Source organism: Zonotrichia albicollis, chromosome 16, assembly GCF_047830755.1.
Source record: "Zonotrichia albicollis isolate bZonAlb1 chromosome 16, bZonAlb1.hap1, whole genome shotgun sequence".
Taxonomy (NCBI): domain Eukaryota; kingdom Metazoa; phylum Chordata; class Aves; order Passeriformes; family Passerellidae; genus Zonotrichia; species Zonotrichia albicollis.
In genome coordinates, this window is record NC_133834.1 from 1112848 (window position 1) to 1121168 (window position 8321).

Genomic DNA, 8321 nt, shown 5'->3' on the forward strand with positions numbered 1-8321 from the left:
GGCGGGCACCGAGGGGAGCGGGCACGGCGAGAACGGGGTGCGGGGGATCTGTGTTTGCGTGAAGGGAGGCGAGGACGGGGCCACCACTCCCCGCGATGCCCCTGCACGCCCCGGCCCCGAGGCGCGTTACCGTGGGGGCACCGGGAGCCGCCTCGGGTGGGTCTGCAGGAGCGAAGGGAACGGCGAATGGAGGGTGGCACCCGCACCCCGGGGAGCAGCGTGGGGTGCCCCACGCCGCACACGGCAGCCCCGCGGGCGGGGTGCGCAGCGGGGCGGAGGGGAGCTCCACAGCCTGGGTTGGGGTCCGTCCCGCAGCCTGGTTTAGGGGTCCGTCCCATAGCCACGTTCATCCATCCATTCCTCTCGGATTTGCCTGCACAGTGTAGGAGAGCCACTCAGGCAGGCACAGACTTTCTGGGTGGAACTGGGTCCAGGCCACGGGGGGTTGGAGCATGGGCTGCGGGACGGAGCCCGGGTTCCCCCAGTGTGTCTCAGCAACTGGTTTCTCTCTCTGCTTCCGAATGCCGTCTGAGGCACTGGCGGTCTCCCGGCTGGAATCAATGCCGTCGGCTGCCTGACATGTTCGGCAGCACGGGCGCAGCCTGCCTGGGAATGGGGGCCGGGACAGGCACAGGAAAGCGGGAGCGAGGAGTAAAGCCCTGTCAGGAGAAGCCAGGCAAGCACACGGTGAAGATGGAGTCAGTGACAGCGCTGGCACAGGGAGTGACAGCTGACAGGGCAGGGATCAGCACCCCAGAGAGCCCGGGGCCAGCAGCAGAGCTCGGGTGATAACTGTGATGCTGAAGGGTCATTCTCACTGTGGGCAGGGACGGGATTTTCCCTTCGGGAGCATTTATGGTTAATCCCTGAAGCGCCCCGTGGGGAGGAGGAGGAGCAGGCAGCAGGGTTCTGATGGATTTATCCATGGGCAAGGGAGATGGGCCAGGTTAGGAGCTCCTGTACACGGCTCCTCGGTGACATCCCCTGCTGCCACCCCGAGTCCTGGGCACGGGCACGGCTGCCACAGGCTCCAGGGGATGAATGCTGAGGAGCTCCGGGTCTGCAGCGCTCCTCAGACACAGCCGAGGCTGGAGGAAAAGCTGTCACGGTGGAGGCTCATCATCCCACTCCCCGCATCCCGGCCATCCAGCCGGGAGATGGAAGAGCTGCCTCGGCAGAGCAGACTGCATGCCACGGTTCTGCACTATAATCTGATTTTCCAGGACAGCTGCAGTCAATAGAAGCCGAGGCCTGGGAACAAAGTGCAATGCTGGAACCATCTGTGGGCTGCAGGTTTTCCACCGGTCCCTGAGCCGCGGCCGTGGTGCGGCTTTTCCTGGCACAACCCGCCGGGTGGAGGGGGTACACCCTGCCCTGGCACCTCCGGGGCACGCCAGGACTTTGCCCCGCTGCCATCCCCGGGCGAGGCTGATGGAAATCTCCGGAGCAAACAAAGCCAGCTGTTCATCGCCGCCGCACCGGGGCAACGCCGGAGGAGAGGACGCGGCTCCCCATCGGCGGCAGCGCTCCCGGTAACCCCGCCCGTGCCAGGGCCGTGCCCTCCCCGGCTGCCCCCAGCCCCAAATTGAGCCTGGCAGAGCTCGGAGCCCCGCGGCAGGAGGAGCATCCCGGCAGGTTCCCCTCGTGGAGGAAAGGCGTGTGCACAGAGCCAGCCTGCTCACAACCGCAGTCACGCCGGGAGATGTTGCTCCTCAGATAGTTACAGGAACTAATCAGATAACGGCAGATGAACTAAGGGGGATATGTTTGCTAAAAATAGCGTAATGGAACAACAGGCGCCTGGAGATACGGCTGCCTCGGGGAAGCGGGGCTGCGGCATCTGGCACGGCTCGGAGCGGGGCCGGCACTCCGAGCCATCTACATATATGTAAATTTGTTCTTAGAGGCAGAAAAACAGCTTGTCCCCGTCACGGTGGTCAGCCCAAGAGGGCCCTTGTGCTGCTGTACCGATGTGAGCACGGAGAGGCAGATGGTGCCACCAGTGCCACCTGTGCCAGCAGCCGCGGGGATGGCACCTGCCCTTGGCTCAGCCGGGGAGCAGAGCTGTGCACAGGGCTGGAGACACCAGGAGCCCACCCGGGGCTCGGTGCTGTGCTCTGCCCAGCTGCTCTGCACAAACACTGCGCCTCAGGGCTCCCAATCTGCCTGTTTGCTTTGGCACGGAACCTGGCAGGGCTCTGTGTGCCAGAAGTTCCGTGCCGTGCTCAGAGCCAGGGAGATATTTCGGTGTGAGGCCTTCCCTCCCTCCCTCCCTCCCTTCCCTCCCTCCCTGCCTCCTGCTGCTGCTCAGGGCTGTTCCAAAGCTGGCTCGTGCCACGGCTGCCCCCACACTCCCAGCCTTGGCTGCTCCATGCCCTGGGCCTGGCCAGGCTCTATCCATCCATCCCTGCCTGTCCCAGCAGCCTGCCCAGCCTGCTGCCCTCCTGGTGCCAGCTCCCGGTGCCAGCTCAGAGGGAGCAGAGCTGCTCCAGCAGGCAGCCTGCAAGGACGAGCTTTTCCCACCAGGCACCATGTCAGCTGTGCCAGCTTGGGAGATATTCATCTTCCCTGCATGGTGAGTGCAGGGAGGATGCTGCAGGCTCTTCCCATGTGCTGCTCGTGGTGCCTCTGCTGTCCCTTGCTGCTGTGCCACCAGCCAGGCCCTGGGGGGCTTCTCTGTCTCTGCTGGGTGCTGGTGAAGCTCAGCCTCAAATCCTGGGGGCAGTTTTGGGACTTTTCATGACGTGGAGGGGCTGGAGAGTGTCCAGCTGGAGCAGGATCCCAGGCCCTGGCAGGGCACAGCTGGAGCAGGATCCCGGCCCCTGGCAGGGCACAGCTGGAGCAGGATCCCAGCCCCTGGCAGGGCACAGCTGGAGCAGGATCCCAGCCCTGCCAGGGCACAGCTGGAGCAGGATCCCAGCCCCTGCCAGGGCACAGCTGGAGCAGGATCCCAGCCCTGCCAGGGCACAGCTGGAGCAGGATCCCAGCCCTGGCAGGGCACAGCTGGATCAGGATCCCAGCCCTGGCAGGGCACAGCTGGAGCTGAATCCCAGCCCCTGGCAGGGCGGGCACGGACTCTGCTGCCTTGGGAAGGGCGCAGCCCACGCAGCCCCGAGCAGGCACCGTTCCCTCCCTCGCCAGTCATTGTTCTCCCTCCCATCGCTCACTCACCTCTGAACGCTTCGATCTCATCGCCTTTGTCATTGTCACTGGCTTTTAATTGAAATTCCTCAGCCATCTCCTCATCAGCGCAGCCCATCAGTGAGTTTTGTGTGGGAAGTCATTGTTTTCCTTCTGCAGCTGTGAAAGTTAAATTCCAGCGTTTTGCTCGGAGACTGCTTTTGTCTCTTCCCTTTCTTATGCTGCCAATCCCAATCTTACAATGGCAGCCTCTTTCCTTTGTCTGGATATTTCATTTTCCACCTCTCCTCCTCAGAGTCCCCCTGGTTCCATCTCAGGCTCCTTCACTCCTCGGGCCCATCCTGAGGGGCATTTTCCACCTGTGGCTCCCTCCAGCCACTGCCGATGTTTGCCCTGGGGAGGTTTGGAGAGCCCAGCCTGTTTCTAACTCTTTATTTCTTGGTGTTCAAGTCCATAAGAACAGCATCCAGCTCCTCAGGAGGGTTTGGGCATCGTGGAGCAGGGCAGAAATGGAGCTTCCAGCATGTGCAGAGCCTGAGCCCTCCTTTCCCCCCAAAGTGCCCCTTTAGCCCCTTCTCCCTCTCCAAAAGGCAATGAAAATGCCAATCCAAACAGTGTTCAAGAGGAGGACCCGCACTGGCAGCAGAAGGATGGGATCAGCCCCCATCTCTGCAGCAGAGACTCTATGCTCTCTAATGCCTGCCATGTCCCCATGGGCATCCCTAAGGATCTTTGGGGCTGCCCTGGCCCCCACTGCCCCCTCCCATGCTTAAATAGGTGATTGTGCCAGGTCCTAACAGCCGGCACTGGGCTGAGGCCAGGCCATGAATTTTCCTTGTGCCAGGACTGACACGAGCCAAGGCTTCAGGAGCAGAGGGCTGAATGCAGGGCAGTCACCCACGAGGACTTTGAGACAGGATGAAGAGTTGGATGCTCAAAAGGCCTTTGGAACAGAGGGAGGGCAGGGCAAGTGCCCAGCCTCCCTAATATGAGATATTTCCAGGCTATTTTGTATATTTTAGATGCTTTTCTGACGTGCCTCAGCGGCATAAAATATTTTAGGAGTATAATATGTCAGCTTGAAAATATCTGAGGTATTTTGTAGCTGTACACAAACACATCCTGAGCCAGGGAAGGGTTAGGCTGTGGTTGTGGTTTCAAAGGAAGGGTGTAAATGTCACAGGTGCCTCTGTCATCCCTGCACACTTGGCCATTTCCATCCCACAACGATTCACAGCAGCCAGTGGCACCGAGCCTGGCACAGCCTGGAGCCACCACAGCACAGCCCAAGGAGCTGGAACAAACAAATCCCTGAAAACCCTCATCTTTGGAAATTAGTTTGGCACCACGGAGCTCAAGAGCTCCCGTGGGCCAGCCCTGGGATGTGAGCAGTGCTCTGGGCCCTTGTAAAACAATAAACAGTGCTAATGAGCAGCATGGAAATGTGCAGAGCCTCGTAAAGCTGCTGCTCTGGAGAACGAGTCACCCTCTAGGGCCAGCTGGGGAGAGGCTCCCGAGGGAGCCAGGGATGGAGATGGATGTGTGACTGCTGTGCTGTGGGCACATCCCGGGGAGGGAAAGGCAAACCAGGCTCCTGAGCCAGGCAAGGAGGAGCTGGGCACACGCAAATGAGTGCCCGCAGTGTGCCCAGGCGTTCATCAGCGCTAATTGGCGGCAGATGGCTGATGAGACACGGGTGGGATCCAGCAGCTTTTGTCTTTCTGCTCTGGCGCACCTGAGGTGACATTCCCAACCTGAGGTGACATTCCCAACCTGAGGTGACATTCCCAACCCGAGTATGAGCCACTCCGGGTAATTAACAATCCGGGTGATGACCATGACCATGGAGCTCCGAGTTTAAGGCTGTTGTTACTGTTTTCTAAGGAAGGCCGGACATTTCCTCTTAGCAAAAATCCAGCGAGCTCGGGCAATTAGTTTTTATTTCAAAATGACAGTGTGCGAGCAGCACGGGCAGCCGCAGGCAGGCACTTCAGGCACTCAGAGCTCTGAAGAGCAATCAGTTCCTAATTCCTGCTCTCTCCTCACTCTCTGTCAGCGGGAAGCCGCTCCCCTTGTCCTTCACAATCCCTTTGTCCTTTAAAATGTGGATGTGGCACTTGGGGGACACGGGTTAGAGGTAGCACTTGGGGATGCGGGTTAGAGGTGGCACTTGGGGGGCACGGTTTAGAGGTGGCACTTGGGGGGCACGGGTTAGATGTGGCACTTGGGGACACACGTTAGAGGTGGCACTTGGGGGGCACGGGTTAGAGGTGGCACTTGGGGACGCGGGTTAGAGGTGGCACTTGGGGACACGGGTGGCGTTGGCTCTGCTGGGGGAGCAGCTGGACTGGCTGCTCCCAGAGGGCTTTTCGGACCCACGGGATTCTGTGATTCTGTGATTCCGTGATCCCGGGCTCGTTCCGGGCCCGTTCCCGGTCTCTATCCCGGACGCGGTGCTAGAGGGCGCCCGGGGCCCGCGGACCGGCACCGGGACCGGCACCGGGGAAGCTCCCGGGGCTGCTGCTGCCATCGGGGGAACACTGGAGCAGCGGGATGGGAAATGGAGAAGGAATAGGGAGGATCCAGGACTGGGTGATGAGATGGTCCCTGTGGGGGTCACTCCTCAGGGAGTGTCACTGCCCCATCCCCGGGGATGTGACAAATTCGGGGATGTGACAAATCCACGGATGTGGCACTGGGGACATGGGTTAGCAGTGGGCTTGGCAGTGCTGGGGGAATGGTTGGACTCCGTGGTCTTTTCCAACTCCTACTGATCCGAGTGATTATGTTTCTCAAGGAACTGGTAGGGTGGAAGAGAAAATACACTAAAATGTATTTAAGAAAATTGTTTATAAATAAAATGTTAGGGCCATTCAGCTGACTTGGCTAACATACTCTAACAACGGGTTTTGATTTTTTGTTACAAAACAGGCTCAGAAATAAAGAAGTTGGTGTATCCTGCAGCTCTCACGGGTATTGGCACCTCCACGAGGTACAGTGGATGGGTGCTGCTGGGGGCAGAAGGTTCCCTGTCCTGCTCCAATCCAATTTCCAGCTGTGCAGAGTTTCCCCTCCATGGGCAATCAACACACCTGGACAAGAAGGTGCCTGCGTGGCTGCTCATGGACCTGCACCTGGCGCTGTAGGAGTTTTTTCCTGTGTTTCCTGTGCAGAGATGGGTGCTGGAGAGGGGGTGCCACAGGGCTCCAGGGCTGTCCAAAGCCATCTGCAGAGGTTTTGGGATCTGGAGGCAGCAGGGACATTCCTGGTCAGCCACAGCTCTGTCACGTTTTGCTGAGCACGGTGTGTCTGGGATGTGCTGGGTGCCTGCATGCAGGACAGTGGGAACGAGCAGCCTCCTCACTGGGGTTTGAATTCTGCTTCAAGCAAACCGTGTTGGGAAACTCTCCTGTTCCCGCCAGGGGGAGGATCCAGCAGAATCCCTTCCCCACAACGAGCCCTTCCCAGCCTCCCAAGCCCAGAGTGCATTTTCCACTTCCATCATTTTCCCCAGCTGCTGTTCTAAAACCCATCCCAGCTCAGCGGCAAGATTTTCCTCCAAGACGAAAAATCGTAATTTGATGTGAACAAATTATTTTCTCACTGCTGTGTCAAGGTCTGCTCTCTCCTTGCACACTCACTCAAGCATTTCCTTGCTCACTGCCCTCATTGCTGCTTGGCAGCCCTGGCTTTTGGGGGAGAGCCCTTAACTTCATTCCATCAGCTGGATTCCATTAGCCAGCTAATCTACTGATTACAATCCACACACAGGATATTTTCTCCTTGCTGTTATCTGAAAGAATATGGGCATCAGTACAAAAGAAAGGGAAAAGAACCCCTACGAAAAGCAATTTACAATTGAGGGAGCGGAAATAAATATATCGTACTCACATGAGGAAATAGTAACCATGGAGCTATTTTGGGCACAATACATCATGCAAAGGATGATGTGTCTTTCAAGCACATTTCAAGCCCAACATTCAAGGCACAAAATGTTTTTGGAAAGTAAATGCTCACATACATTAAGCACCATGCCAAGGAGGGGGGCTGGATGCTGTCAGGCTTTGCATTTCAGGTTTGTTCAGAGTTTGCATACAGGAAGCCAGAGCCTCAGCAGGGCACACAGGTGCTGATGGATTCTGTTGGATCAGGACCATCCTGGGTCAATCCTACTGGGCAGAGCCAGAGCTGGGGTCTTTTCCAACTTAAATGATCCTGGGTGGGATTCACAGCTCACAGTGGGTGCACATGCAGTGCTGAAGGGTCAGTCCCTTGTTCCCTAGAGAATCCCACATACCCAAAGTCACAAATGCCTTCAAAAATCCTACATGATTCAAACCGAAACCATCACCCTGGCTAACCCTTCTCTGTCCTGAGTAAACAGGTGAAACACCACAAATCAGGGTGCAATATACAAGTGGGGCTGGTTTTGGGGAGATGCCCTCTGTAATGGTGCTTCCATTGGTTGTATGGAGATTTTATTTTAGTTATATTTTAAAATCAGAAATAATTCAGTTCCCAAAGAGATGTTGTAGGATGATGGATTGATCTCACCAGGTCTGAGCCACAGCCAGTGCCCGGGGCCATTGCGGGGTGAAAGTGACATTGAAACCTGACAGATTTGTTGTGTTTGATGCTAAAAAAACCAAATGCACTGTAAAGCACGTGCCTCGTTCTTCCTCTCTCTCCGAGGCACCCGAGTTACCTGCTCTGTTACCTGGGGGTGTGACACACACCCTGCAGCCCCCACTGCATCCCACAGCACAGCCTGGGGAGGGCTCAGGTGGGCACGCTGCCCTGTGTGCCCTGGCATCGGGACTCAATTCCCTGCCGCATTCTGTGCCCTGCCCGCTGTCTGAGCTGCCCCCACGGGGATAACTCGTGTTTGCCGGGATTCTCCTGTCCCGGGGATGCTCCTGTTCCCCGGGATCCCTGTTCTGCCGGGACATCTCTGTCCCGCGCCATCCCCCTGCCCTCAGGACACCCCTTCCCCACGGGATCCCCCGTTCCTGGGACAACCCTTTCCCACGGGATCTCCCTGTTCAAGGACACCCCTTCCCCACGGGATCCCCCGTTCCTGGGACAACCCTTTCCCACGGGATCCCCCTGTTCAAGGACACCCCTTCCCTACTGGATCCCGCTGTTCTCAGGACACCCCGGTCCCCCAGATCCCGCTGCCC